The 14,929-nt window shown below is 39.4% G+C and overlaps 2 long non-coding RNA genes across 6 annotated transcripts; one reads left to right on the plus strand and one right to left on the minus strand.

The window, feature by feature from the left end:
* Positions 1-3,781: 3,781 nt before the first annotated feature.
* Positions 3,782-5,066, minus strand: LOC138911888 (uncharacterized). 2 transcript variants are annotated; one of them, XR_011417522.1, is made up of 3 exons: positions 4,933-5,066; positions 4,630-4,863; positions 3,782-4,112 (listed from the first exon to the last, which is right to left on the minus strand). It is a non-coding gene; the product is annotated as an uncharacterized lncRNA (long non-coding RNA). The 2 variants fall into 2 exon arrangements; XR_011417523.1 differs by having other exon boundaries at positions 4,224-4,863.
* A 2,612-nt stretch (positions 5,067-7,678) lies between these two features.
* On the plus strand, positions 7,679-14,522 carry LOC138911833 (uncharacterized). Of its 4 annotated transcripts, XR_011417480.1 has the most exons (6): positions 7,687-8,538; positions 9,727-9,876; positions 11,971-12,340; positions 12,696-12,998; positions 13,236-14,104; positions 14,177-14,522. It is a non-coding gene; the product is annotated as an uncharacterized lncRNA (long non-coding RNA). The 4 variants fall into 4 exon arrangements; XR_011417479.1 differs by lacking the exon at positions 12,696-12,998 and having other exon boundaries at positions 7,679-7,772; positions 14,177-14,509; XR_011417481.1 differs by lacking the exon at positions 12,696-12,998 and having other exon boundaries at positions 7,688-8,538; positions 12,003-12,340; positions 14,177-14,517.
* The last annotated feature ends 407 nt before the right edge of the window (positions 14,523-14,929 follow it).

Here is a 14,929-nt window from a genome sequence, read left to right on the forward strand (position 1 = left end):
CCATTTCTTCCCGTGCAGATTGGCTTGGCTTTGCCTTTGTATTTTTTGGTGGGTGGGGTCGGGTTGGACATATCTCCCTGTTTGTTGCGTAGACATTTTACTCTCGCCTCAAAGTGGGCTCCGAAAAACAGGAAAAAGTACGGGTAACCGTCAACGCCGACGCCACGTTCGTGTAACTTTCAGCATAATGACCCAGACACGTGGCTGTCTAATGTGGCCATGGCCAAGAAGGAGAGTGAGAATGTGGCCGAGAGATAAACCCTAACTAAGGAAGGGGGGAAACTTCCATGGGGGAGGTGTCGCTCCCACCAGCAACCATTGTTTTTCAACATTTTTATGGTAAAATGTTAAATGAGCAGGGCGCTTTTATTGTCTGGCCCAAGCGCCTCATTTTTAATACATTTTATTGCAATTTGGGATTTCGTTCGGTGCTGTCAAGGATTTGTGCTTCGGTTTCGGTGCAATTAAATGCGTGCCAAATCGCTGGGCTAATTGAAATTGCTCCTGATATCCAATTAAGCTAAGTGCATCTTCTTGATTTCTAGTGTTGGTTCCTTGGAGTTGGTGTGAAGTGTTCAATTCAGTGAGTAGTAGTTTGGTTTTGTTTGAAAAGGGCAGTTAAAGTTTTACTCACTGTGGGGAGTTCTAGTGGTTTTATTTACTTAAAGGATTTTTTTAAATTGTTTTCTTTAATAAAACATTTTAATTATTTAATGAGGAAATTATACAAACTAAATTTAGGATATTTAAGCTTACAACATTCCGGATATCCAACATTTTATCTTTATTCAATAAAAACAAATAGTCGGCAGTGTCTTTGAGTCCATTCCTATGACTCTATTAACTTATTTCCCCGCCCGTTTGCTACCTAGATGAGTTGTCATTGATATGGACAATCCATCAATCATACATCGAGTTCGGGTGGTACCCTAGATTCTAATCTTCATACTTGGGCCAAAAAGTTAATTTACTTATAATTGCCGAGTCCAAGACCGAGTTCTCCGGTCAGTTCGTCAGTTCGGGCGGGTAATGACTTGTAATTCCGCTAATGAGACTCGGGAACACTGGGGAACTGGGGAACCGGTATCGGTATAGGTATCCCTTGTATCCGTCGTACTAACCTGTGTACACTAATAGCAAGTGTGACGCTGGCGATAAGATGGATATGGGGATGCATAGATAGACTAGAGAGCGAGACCAGACTCGAGCATTTCAATTAGAGCAGAATATTGTTGGATCGGTGGGGCGAGAACCAGAGGGCAACTGGTTCGGAATCTCGGAATCTCTTCCTGTCGATATTAACGCGCAATAAATTAGCACAACCATCGCGGCGGCGAGGTGAGAGAATGTCTCATCCCAGCTCTTTTCCCCTTTTCCCATCAGATCAGAGAATCTGCAACCCATCGAAATCGCAAACGCGTCTAGCATGCAGAGGCAACGTTAGCGAGCGATACGCTTCCCAGTCCTGCCCCTAAAGTGCACTTAGAAAAACAAATTAAAATTATTAGAAAAGTTTTTTCATTAAAGCATTTTGCAAAACATAAATTCTAAAAATATTTTTCCATTTATTATTTATTTTAACACATTTCTAATTATTTTTTTGATTTAAAACAATTTTAAAACATTGCATGTACTATATTAGCTATAAAATGGTGTGTTTAGATATTTTTTGAGATAAAAGGTTAGTCAAATATCTCAAAGATACATATGTTTGTTTTCACTTACTAATAATTTTTAATAATATCTTTATGTTTTGTTATATTTACTTTTAATTTACTTTCACAGTGCACTTGCCCACTTGCTCAGTTCTCAATCTCGATGCGCTGCGCATAATCTTCCCGACTCTTTCGACGGTTAATTTCAGTTTGAGATAATTATAGAGCGGCTGCCACCAAAGGCACAGGTCCCCACCCCCTCTGCCCTTGCCCCTTTTGGCCAAGAGTGGTGGCAACTTCGGCGGTGCAAGGTGCCGTGTGGTTGGAGGTTGAACGTCGAATGTTAGTGGTTGGTGGATGCGCTTGTGGTTGTGGCATTGGCATGCGCTTGCACGCGCTCGAATTTATTATTAGCCCTCTCCGACAATCGCAGCGATTCTGGGCTATACGATGTTGCCTCCGATTCTCGATGCCTCAGATCTCAGATCGGATCGGGGCGTTGAGTGTAGTAAGTGATAGTGGGCAGCAGTTGCAGATGCAGAAGGGAACGACGAGTCAGTGGATTCAGCAGCCAAAGCCAAAGCGCTTGGCCAGTCCATAATTATCCACGGCGATCGGTCGAGGGCATATTGAGCTTGAGTATATGCAAATGGTTGTAACAACTAGAATATGGCGTGATTACAGAACGTTTAGCAGGGGCTGGGATCAGCCATTGAAAGGTGGAGAGATCTTAACATGTGAGATTGAATAGAACAATTAAATAAATTAAAAAAGAAGGTAAGAAAAGAGTTGAGTATTAGAAGTAAAAAAATTCATAGAAATTAAAAATAAGCAATGTTATAATTTTTAAATATTAATAATACATGTTTTAAATAAGACTAAGTTAAGTAAAATTTAAAATCTAATGAAACCCCTTTTTTTGTATTAAAAAATTTATATCTTCTATCATTTAATTAGAGTATCCCTTTCTTCTATACATTTCTTTCAAAAATCCCATATTCCTATAGTTATATATGTATATTTGGTACCTACATGTATTATTTTTCAACATATCGTTCGTGGCCAGTCTCCAAAGCGAAAATGCCGACAGGAATCAAAGTCATATGCGACCACGCCCACCGCTGGCATGTTGATCTTCATCAAGATCGCCCGAAAACGGGACTGAATGAGTGTCCAAGGGGAACTTCTGCCTCCCATAGAAGCTAATCAACAATTTTCTCACCTCTTTCCCGGCCGATGGGATAAAAAGCGAAAAAGAAATGCTCAAAAAAATACAAAAAATATACCAGAAAATAAACTCTGCGGTAGGCTTTTGCCTCGCTGAATGTTCTGTCTTCAGTGGACCCAACAGATCCCCAGTTCCCGATTCCCGATCCCGACACTATCCCAGGCAATTTGCAGCCTTTGTTTTTAGCCGCGCTTTTTCGATAATAAGACCCAAATTGAGGGCCGAACCTGTTGCATGTCGGCAAATCGGGTTAATCGATTTTAAATCGCTTTTATGTTTTCATTTTGATTCCATCTGCGGCAAGATTAATCTGCAGCAACTATTAGAAGATCGTTAGACCTTCTCTATGTGGAGGGTTAAAAACAAACAATAAATTCTAGACTAGAATTGGTGGGGAAATTGTCGTGTGAAATATGGAGCTCGCTTTCGGTTGCGGTCGCCGCAATTTAAATCAATTGGGTAATGTATGGGCTCGTTAATGGAAATTTATTCCTGCAGTCACAGGCCCACACATCGAAATGTCTGTTTTCAACCAAATAAAACTTGCTGAATTTTTGCACAGCAAGTTGCAAATTGATGGACAGTCAGCAGACGGCAAGGGAACCCCCTGTTCCCCTCTAACAACAGGTAGGCTTTATGTGGCCGAGTATTTATAGCTGCCCGCACTGTGCTGATTTTTCAAATGCCTCGGTAATCGTGTATACACAGGGAATAATTGGATCTTAAATACTTAATAATAATATATTCGTGTCAAGCAAATTAATTTATAAATCAAATTTGTAACTTAATAATTAAAGTTTATTGTATTTAAATGAATACAAATTATTTTAATTCATTATAATACTTGGTAATATTTATACAACATTTTTTCAAAAGAGTTTCCAAAAAATAGGTTTTATTATTGCATTTTTTATCGCTTTTAATATTTTAATTTTATTTTTTTGAGTGCATTTTTGCACAACAACTCAACTGACATAAAGGCAGCCACTAAGCCACTGGTCTCAAGTCTGGGCAACAGATTTCGGACCCGATCTGCGCTGCCTTCACACATGTAAAGCTTAAAAAATTACTTTTTCTCAATAAGTTTTGATAAAAATCAACATCATTTGTGGCGGCTCAGTTGGGGGGAATTCCGATATGTGGTAGCTGCCGTTGCTGCCCCCAAAAAACAGCAGTCTTAAAGCGCAAAAACGGTTCGACAAGAAGGGTTCGTTGAATGAGCTATAAAACTATTAAAAATTAAAAATTAAAATATTATTTGAAAAAATGTTTAAATTGCGTAAAAATTATGTATATAAAAATATAAATACTTTTCTGACAACTTTTTGAAGTAACCCTACCCAAAAACCCCTGTAGAGCAAGCAACTTCTCAAACCTCATTAGCTTACGCATTCGAGGCGAGATGAAACCAGTTGAAACGGCCAACAGATCCGCGGATGCTTTCTCCCGCTCCTCGGGATGTTGTTGTCAGCTTAAGTCGGTAACTGCTGAGCCACTGAGCCACCGCCACCACAGTGAAGCTCTGTGAGCCACAGTAAACCAGCGATGGACAGACAGAGAGACATAAGACCACATCTCGTGTCTTACGCTCGTCATTTGCGCGATTTTTAAGCTGATGATCAGCGACAAACGATCTTTCACTGGCAACATGATGGATTCGTACCACCAACAAATTTGCCACTGATGAATGGATTTCTGTCCGTCTCCGACTCCCCCCAAATGATCCGATTCCAAGCCATCCCATACCATCTTATCCAATCCGATCCGATCCGCAGGGGCCAACCCACCATGTGCAGCTCCTGGAATGCGTAGCGAGTCGTAGCCAGAGCCAAACAAAATCAGACATCAGTCGGATGAGTGTAATGCATTGTAACAAATTGGACTGGCGTTTGTAGCGACAGCCAGACAGGATATTTCAGTCGGAAAGCGCGGGGAACGGAACGGGGCCAATGCAGTCTGGAAGTCGTTGGCCAAGAGAAGCTAATCACCCAGAGAAAAGTGATATAAAATATTTATAATATAGGTTTATTCATTGACACTTTGATTTACCTTTGTGTGACTTTGTTTCTGTTGTATACTAAGCGCAGGCAGAAAAAAAGGGAAAACGAAAACATTGTTGTTAGAATTTAATTGATATTTTTTAGAATTTTCAGAAGGAAATAGTAGACGCCATCGAAAATTAGATCCACTCTTTTTTAAATGTTTGCCAATAAAATTTCTGTTGTACACTGTGCGTGTGTACAATTAAATTTGATGTTTCATTATATATACATGTTGTATTTATTAGATATTTTATTTATTTAATTTTCCACAGTGCACTAACAAGTTAGTGGCGTAACCAGCTGAAGGTGATTGATTTCCCTGGGCTTTGCTTTTGCCGTACTCTAATTGGTGACCGCGTTCAGAGTGGCGGAGACGGAGACCACCCATCCAGCGCCTTTAATGACACTTTTCCCCAGGTCCGTTCGCTTTGATATGGTAATAAGGAAAATCCCCTCAAAGACGCCGGCAATTGTCAATTGATATACGAAGAGCTGGCTGTCACAATGAGTGATATGGAAATGGAAATTACCGGAGATTCGAGGCGCGCACACTTTTGTCAAACGCGTCAATCAGTTGGCGGTGGGGCTATTCCGAAATTGCCTCTTAGTCTCCTCTCAGATAGAAAACCATCGAAAAACCACCGAGCGTTGACGTGTCAGAATTTTCATATGCATGTCAAGTGTCTCTGAAAATCACGCCCCTACGAAAAAGCGCTGATTATTGCGGTTGTTCGTTGATTTCCCTCTGATTCGTTCGCCCTGTCATGTCGGTTTTGACAGTTTTCGTGGTCGCAACAAAGGGAAATGCTGGTTCTGCTTAGCTTCAATTAGATGAATTGAGGTTTCGTTCACACCAGCAGTCTGCAGCCTGCAGCATCTGAATTTGAGTCAGGACTCGACCGTTACGGCATTATAATTGCCATTGGATTAGCTGTCAGTTTTTCTCATATTTTTTTTGGTCCAAGACCCGAGGCTCTTTTTGGTTGGTGGCCACAATTTGATGTGACATTGATGTGTCAGCCCGTTAAATGAGCAAATATGACAGGACATCAGACTTGTTTGCGGTTGCCTTTTTTTCGGAATCGAAAACAAAGTCAGAATCCATCGCTTGAGGGTTGTTGCTCCGCTGGGGATGATATCATATCAAATCACCCTGATGACGATGATGAGTGCATTGTTTGCCGGGCTGACTTTCTCAGGATTTGTCACTGGTTTGATTTGGCTATGAGGTTATAAGAAAAACCTTGACATTGACTTTCTGAAGGCAAAAAGTTAATTGCAGTTCAGGGAATGTGAATAGGAAAATTAGACGACTTTGCTGAACCATAAGGATCTTTGGTTAGCTAACAAAGTCTTGTAATTATACCCGTTACTCGTAGAGTAAAAGGGTATATTGTATTCGTGCAAAAGTATGTAACAGGTAGAAGGAAGCGTTTCCGACCCCATAAAGTATATATATTCTTGATCAGGATCACTAGCCGAGTCGATCTAGCCATGTCCGTCTGTCCGTCTGTCCGTCTGTCTGTCTGTCCGTCTGTCCGTATGAACGCTGAGATCTCGGAAACTATAAAAGCTAGAAGATTGGCATTTTGCATGCAGATTCTGGGAGTTCCTACGCAGCGCAAGTTTATTTCAAAAAGGTGCCACGCCCCCTCTAACGCCCACTAGCCCTCTCTATCGCCCACAGTTTTGAAGCTATTATGAAAATAGTAACTGATATGTATTTGTTTCGTCAATACATATCGATTGGCCAAGTAAAAGTTTGCCACGCCCACTCTAACGCCCGCAAAACCCATTTAACGCTTAAACCTGTCTAGCGCCTACATTTCCGCCTTTCATGGCCAGTAGTACCAATATCTTGGGGTAGATGGCTCAATTCAATATACAATAGCGCCATCTATTCAGATGGTTAATTTGAACTTTTTGTCCTTTTTTTCTGTGGTCACACTAATTCACAATATGTTATTGCAAATTTTAAATTATTTGAAAAGGGCGCGCATTTTGTCTCTTTTTGCTCGTATTCGTTTTTCACAAGTGCATTCACCTGCGCTAGAGAGAGACGGAAGATGTGCTAGGCAGAATTGAAAGTTTTAGAAGGCCTCCACGTGGAGTTCCCTGGGTAAAAAACGGGAGCTAATTCCAGCTTCGAAAAACAAAAAAGGAGGCATATTTCTATTAAGTTGTTTAGCTGAGTAACGGGTATCTAATAGTCGAGGCACTCGATTATAGCGTTCTCTCTTGTTTTCTTTATTTTGTAAATGTCAAAAGATAATCTGTATTTGAACTACGGTCCTTCTGACCTATGTTTTAAAGGAATAACGAAATTTTCTGAGATTGACTTTAGAAACAAGAAATATTTAATTGAAAACAAATATTTAAAAAATTATTAAGTGCTCATAACAATTTTTTTTTAAATTTGTATAAACATTATGGAAAAACTAAGCTCCTTAAAATTTGTTTAAAAATTTCATGGTTACTTTTTAATACTCTCAGCTAATTTTTCCTACCCCAATAGAAGTTCTCTTTCCTAACTCCTTCACACAGTTAAACCAAAACTCCGAGCTAAATCAATAATTCAGTCATTCGTTTAAGCCACTGCACCCGTTTTCCCTTTTCGAAGCCCTTTTTGCTATCCGTTTAAAAGCATATTAGATAACTTGTTCCGAGGCATGAAAAATAAAGCAGAAAATTTCGATTTCATGGCGATAATCATGAATCGTGATTTATTTAGCGGAACAATTTGTCAGTGCGGTGGCGTTTTCACCCGAGGGCCGAAAGTCCATTTCGGTTATTTCAGTGGGTCGTCTGGTTCACAAAAGGGGTGGAAGTGCCGGTTGCTGTTGACTTGTGAGTGCTTTGCACCCGGAATTTCGGAAACGAGGAAACCAGGGAACCCAATCACGGACACATTTACGAAGGGAAATTCGCGCAACTATTTGTGAAATTCGGGTGGAACATAAAATTGCGTTATCTATGGTCTCATTATCATCAACAGACGGCGGGCAAAGTCCCGGAACTTCCCCCTTCACGATCCCAATCCGAATCCGAGTCCCAATCCCAAACCCAATCCCAATCCCGTCCGGATGCAGTCAAGTTGAAAATTAATTTTGTCACAGTTGCGCATCGGCGGAAAGTGTCATTATGATATCGCGATATTCCCACTGACACTTCGCCCACCGCGATGATTCCCTGGATTCCGTTGATGATGAGAGCCTGTCGTTGGATCTTCCGTATTTTTCATATAATACGCAGTGTGTGTTCGAGGGTCGCTCCTGGCGTTGCCAATTGCTAAGCACACGTCTGATCGTCCACCCCTCTGGTTTTCCCATCCGGCAAATTGAAATAGTCGCGTGATTCAGTCGATTTTTTAAGCGATTCGATTTGCCGGCAATTTGTTTGGCATTAGGCAGTTAAAAAGTTTTCACTTTTTTTGTTTTTTGGGGTAGGACTCGACTCCTTGAGGCATTTATTTTGGTTTCGCCTACGTGGGAATTTGTAAATTAATTTAAATGAAAATTTAATTTTATTGGCTGTGACAATTGCTGCACGCTTTTTAGTTGGATTTTTTTTGGGAGACTTTAAAAGCGTGGGAAATATTTAACAATTTACCAAGGTAAGGCTAAAATTTAAAAATAGTTTTTCAAGGTGTTTCTTTTTTATAATTTAAATATTTTAGTCGAGAAAATACTAATTTTTGTTGCTTTGAATTTTGATATAAATTCGAGTTTTCTTAAGGGTTTTTTTGCTGTTTCTTGGCCAAAAAGTTGGCCAAATCGAAAGGTCGCAGTGTTTTGTACATCTAATAATCCAATTAAATGGAAAAAAAATCAACAAAATTACTAAAAATAAAAAGACTTAGTTTAAAAGATTCAGGAAAGTCGGTCTTTTTATTGTCAATATCCCCGACCAACAAACATTAATCCACCAAAACTCCCAGCCCCGGCCAAAAGTCAAAGAATTTTCCAACTATTTTGACGGCCATCAACAAGTCGGCCAAAATCGAAAATCCGTTGATGTCGGCTCGTGTGAGAGGGCTCAAAGAGCTGGCAACTACTTTTCACTTTGCACTAATCGCATCTAATTTGACAGATTTACATAAGGATTAGGCGGAGACAAAGACGAATCCCAAGACCTCGGTGGGAAGGGGCAAAGGGAGGGTTCTCGGGTGATAAAACTGATGGAATGGCCTGGCGTAAGTACATATTGATGACTTGACACTGACTGACACTGTCAAATGTCAGTGGGCCGAAAAGAGAAGGATTAGACGGTGAGACGACAGAGGTCGATAAGTTGGGGAAGATACCATATATGCATATGTACACATTTATCGACGACAGTCTGGATGAAACAAGTAGAAACCTACTCAAGTGGGCGTTTCGGTCCGGCGTAATTCACACTTTTGTCACGGGCAGTTGACCCTGTAAACCTGCCGAGAACAGAACCCCCCAATCCCAATCGCAACTCCATCCTATACGATACAAGCGGATATTGATGACACAATGCTGCACATTAAGTCATTCAATTCGCAATGTTGCGCAGCTGTGACGATTTTTAGCACCAGTCTACCGGCAGACTGGAAGCAGCAAATCAACGACACATCAAGCGCGAAAAAAGGGGTTGGGTTGGGTCAGGTCCGGTGCAGAATTGTTTGGAATACTACGGTCTAGAGCACTGGAAAAAACAATCGAGAAGAAACCCAAAACAAAATCAAATTCGTTTAATTAATATTCCTTCTTAGTTAAAAAATGTTGTGCAATTCTAAATTCATTTATTTCTCAATTTTATTTCTCGTTTTTTCTAGTGTACATCTGGCGTCAGGCTTTTCCGAGACTGAGTCTGCATTTGGGGGCGCGCCGGCGACTTCATTACTCTGCGTCATTAGGCACTCAAATTGTTTCCATTGGGTTTAACTCTTCTACTGACTACTGGGTATATGAAGGGTATATTAAAGGTAAACAAAATAACTACAAAAAAAAAATAATCTTAACTAATCTAAAATCTTATTAACTGCTCTTAAGTAGGATTAGGATTTATTTTTATGGTACTTTTATATTTCAATTATTAATTCCTTTCCATTTTAGTTTTAGCTTGGTTTAATTTAGTATATAAAGTTAAATTTAAACTGAATAAGTAATAGGTATTTTCTAGTCAACCCTTTGTTCCTTCATTCTACTTGTTTAACTCTTTCGATGAAATTGAAACGGTTGCGCTTCAATGCCAAACGGAAGTCGGCGTCAACGTCTAAGGTGCGTCCGTCACCTCATCCCCCTCCCCCTCCTGGCCACACCCCTGCCGACCCCTGACCCCTGGGCCCCCCTTTCGCCCCCGTCTATGAAGTGACAAAAGGTCGCGCTTGGTCAGCGCCAGAGGTTCGGTGTCATTTAGTCATTCAGTCAATCGATCGATTGGCATTATCGACCCGCTGCGAACTGTGCTAATATCGTCGAGTTAACTGCTGTGCAGTTGTTCGTAATTTGCTTTTAATTTTTATGACCGTTGCACCCTTTCCGCCTGTTGTGGAAATTAAACTGGTATTGTTGCACTGAGAAAAAAATAATTAAAACATTTAAATATATAAATGGCTTAAAAAACAAAAAGAAATATTATCTTATTTATTTTTTTTAATTTTTGTGTTAATAACCACATTGTAAAAAAGTTTAGCTTAAATCTAACTATTTATTTTAATATAAAACAAAACCCGATTTAGTACAGGAAATACCATTTTAAATACACAAAAAATAATTTAAGTCATATTCTGATCAGCTAATTATTTTTTATTTTTCGCCGTGTAGTTGAACTGGAACTGTTGAAGCGTTGCCATCAACGCGTCCCTCTCTTTGTCGCTGCAAATTAACAGCGCTAATGATCGATTTTATAGCGGGCAATCGATAGAAGCTATATCAATAAAAGTGCCAACTACACATGCACTTTGTTGTCAAAGGGTTCAAGCTAAATTACCTTGGCTTGGCGTTAATGAGCTGCCCATATGACATGTTGAGGGTTTGTTTCGGTTGACTATATAAAAATGCAGTTACATTTTCGGCCGACAAATGAGTTGTTCATTTGGGTATACAAAGATATTTATTATTTTTCTGACAATTTCTGTAGAGTATGAAAGAATTCCAAATAATTCCAATATTATGGAATATTAGTATATAGAATTTATTAGATTACAGATTTAAGAAATATTTTTAAATATTATTAAAAACTAGCTAAAAATAGGTTAATTTCACTATTGAAAACCTGACCCAGTTAGTGCAGACATTCGAGAATAAAGTTGTTCACTTCATGTCAAGAACAAATCATATTAGAATTGATTTCCATGTGGCCCACTTCGAACACCCCGAGTGTTTTGATAGATAAAAACCAAACTGGACACCTCTCCTTGTCCGGACTGAAACCCGTTTCATTAACATTAACCGCTTCCGCGGAGCTTCTGGTTTTGGAGCCACCAAGTGTGTGGCAACCGGTTGGCTGAGATTCGAGGATGCCACCACATCGATTAAACGGCATTGAAATTCTAGAAACTTTTCAGCGGGCCACGATAGTCCAATTTGCCTAGACACGTACCAAAAATTAACAGCAGACTGTGGCCAAAAAAAAAAGAAAAGAGGAGGATGGCCATCATTTGCATTTTGTGGCAAAAGAGCAGCTGACAACTTTATTTCGTTGCCGTGGTCCCGAGATGGCCTCAAATTACGCTGGAGCCGGACTTTGGCCATAGAATGGACACTAGATTTTGTCAGAGAAGGAGCTGCCTTCAGTCGGGGAGTTAGCGCCCAATTTATCATATTTCCCACTGGCTCCGAACTCTGCTTCAATGGCCATGTCATGAGCTTGGGTTCTCTGGTCATCTATCTTGGTCTCTATGTCTATAGAGTATTTCTTTACATTAACTTAAATGGGTTTCATGAACTTTAAAATAAATTTGACTTTAAATTGTTCATAAATATTCACTCAATTTACATTTTAAAAATTCTAATTAATTCTACACCTTTTTTTATATTTTTCATTAAATATTTAATGTTTTTTTCCTTAAATGTAGGGTACTATCCACTTTGTTTTCTTCACTGTTAGAGACATCCTTCCCCATTGTGGCTAACTGGCGCCCAAATCCAGTTTGCGACGACGTCTCCTCGTTGAAATCATGTGCATTCGCTTGTGTGGCTTTTCACAAAGAATTTGTCTGAGGGGCCATCGAGGGCAGAAAAAGGAGGGGTCCTGAATCTGTCTGGAATCCAGCACACAATGGGTGGTGGAGCGCATTGTGAACGCCACTTAATTACACGGAAGTTTGCCCGAACTGAACCGAGATGAGCTGCAGTTGCTGCCAAGTCGCGTCATGTGGCTGACTGGAGAACAGAGCCAGATTTAGGGCCTCAGTCCTCTGGGCCAGTTCAAGGTTGGCCTAAAAGGTAAGACGATACGCTACGGCTACTCGCTGGGTGGTGATGCAAAAACTAATTGCAACAAGGTTGCATAAGCACTAAAAGAAGATGTTGTTAAATGGGGAGTAAGAATTTGTTGATTATATCCTAGATGTAATATGAATGTTTGGAGTTTTCATTTCATTTAAATTTTATTTAAGAAAAAAAATCATAAAACCCAATTTAACTTAACAAGATTATTTAAAATCAACAAGTTTATAATTTTCTTTAAGATTTAAATTATAAATCAGCTACATTTCAATCCTATGATTATATTTTAAATTCCAGAAGTGGATAATTCTCTTTTAAAATTTAATTTATAAGATGATACATTTTTTCCCAGTGATCTTTCGCTCCTCTCCCTCTTCAAAAAAACACGCATATGGCGTGCCAAGTGCAACAAGCGAGTTGGCTGCCAATAAATCAGCAAATATTTCAGCAATAATTCAGAGCGAGAGGTGCTAGCTTGTTGACGATGGTATTCACGCCTTGAGCACGCGTCTCCTCGAAACGTCCAGATCCCGAGATCTGGGGATCCAGAACCACTCGATCTGAAGCTGGATCGTAATTAATAAGAGCCAGCTAGGATCTGGCCCATGGCGATTAATCAGCATATCCAGCTGCGCCTTTGACACTGGCTTAAAATGTAATGATTTAGTTGCATACTCATAATTAACATGCCGCATGAGTCATTCATACTCACATTCACATTTGAAGTCACGATCGCACCTCGGGCCAAACTCAGTCGTCGTCTCATTAACTCGCTTTGGTTTTTGGTTTGTTGCCAAGTTTTTGCCTAATTGAAAGTCGGCTTCATTTGAAATGGGCCAAAACGCATCTTCTTTTTCCTCTTATTTTTTTGTATATATCTTTTTGCTCTTAGGGTGGAGTCGAAACCTTTGGAAGTTTGCCGAACTTGGCCTGCAGTGCACGAGGAGTAATTCCGGTGTTAATTTGTACGCAAGATGCCCATCAATCATGGGAGGGTCCACATATTTGTGGGCGTTGGCGGCTAAACTTTGAAGGAGCAGCCCCTGAAAAAGACGGCGATGGTGACCCAATCGATCGGAGAACGTGAGAAAAGTGATTGACTCCAAGTATGCGCATAATAAGTTTGGCCACTGAGCGATAATATAAAGGAAAAGTATTGATAACTACAAAGTTTAAATTAGGTTTTTAATTTTAAAAAAATATTATGTTGAATCATGATAATATAGCTTTAAAAATCTATCTTCAGAAAAACTTACAATTAAATTCTTGGAATATTAAATTATTACTTTCTTATTCCTTTTTTAACATAATGATAAGAAAGGTTTCAAAAAATTCTAAAATATTAGTACCGTATCGAAACCTCACTACATCTTCGCACGAGCATAACATAAAATTCCTGGAATATTATTTTTCGACAGAGCTTAAATGTGTTCACCTTTACAGATGTCGTAACATCCACTTACAGCAGCTGCGATCGTGTCAATAATGTGACACTGCCACCCAACTTCAAGCATCGAAAGACATGAATGAATCGGCCATACATATAAGCTATATAAGAAGTCGGAGTCGGCAATCAAGCCAAAATAATTAAACGCTTGTCAGACAAAGCAGAACAAGCTGGAGGAGATATATACATTTGGAGGGAATGGGGGCCTCTGTCTGATGTCGGGCCCACACACATGGCTAACCGAAATCCGAAAAACCAAAAACAGTTTGACACAATGCCGCGATAAATTTGCTCATCATTCACTCATTCAGACGGTAAGTCATTCACGATCGCACCTAAAAATAAAAGCGGGCCTCATCGGTCTTGGGTTGGATGTTTTTACCCAGAGGAAAACTTGCGGCGAGGTGTCAATGGAAAACTCCCCGAGGAAAAGAGCCGAGGAAAGCTGCTGGCTGGGCGACAATTCTCTCTCTGGCTTCCTCATGCCAGTTTGTGGTGATCATTCATGTAACTGTAACAAGATCATTCCCCGATGCCTGTGTGTGGTAAAGTGTCAACGTTTACAATGTTTAAATGTCAAAGATGACAGCAGACAGAATGCAAGTCAAGGGGGCCTTGAATGGAGGAAATTACTAGCAACAGTTCGTGTTTTCTTGGACCAACAATTGTACTTTACAAAACAATTTTATAAACTTAGTAAATTTATATAAAAACAAAAATGTTGTAATAATTTTATAGAGGAAAGGCTGAAATTATTTTTAATATTTTTTAATCAATTTATTATATTATACTATTTTTAAAAATATACATTTGTTTTTAATTATTTCTTATAATTACAGAACATTTTTATAAGGCCCGTAATAAAATTAATTCACATATTTATTTATTTTGCAAACAATTTGTATGTATTTTGCATAAAGGATACATTTTTTTTACCTTTTACTGGCAGTGCATTTTCGATTTAATAGTTACATCAAGTTAACCTTTTAATTACGGGCCCACCCACTTGCCTCGAGGTGTTTTGATCTTTCTCCTTATTCAGCCTTTTGCATTTCCATAAAAAATTACAACTTGTTTGCTGCCTGGCGTCACTTAATTGTTTTCCAATGAAACTGACTGGGGCATGTCAAACAACTGTC

This window comes from Drosophila takahashii, chromosome 2L, assembly GCF_030179915.1.
Source record: "Drosophila takahashii strain IR98-3 E-12201 chromosome 2L, DtakHiC1v2, whole genome shotgun sequence".
Taxonomy (NCBI): Eukaryota; Metazoa; Arthropoda; class Insecta; order Diptera; family Drosophilidae; genus Drosophila; species Drosophila takahashii.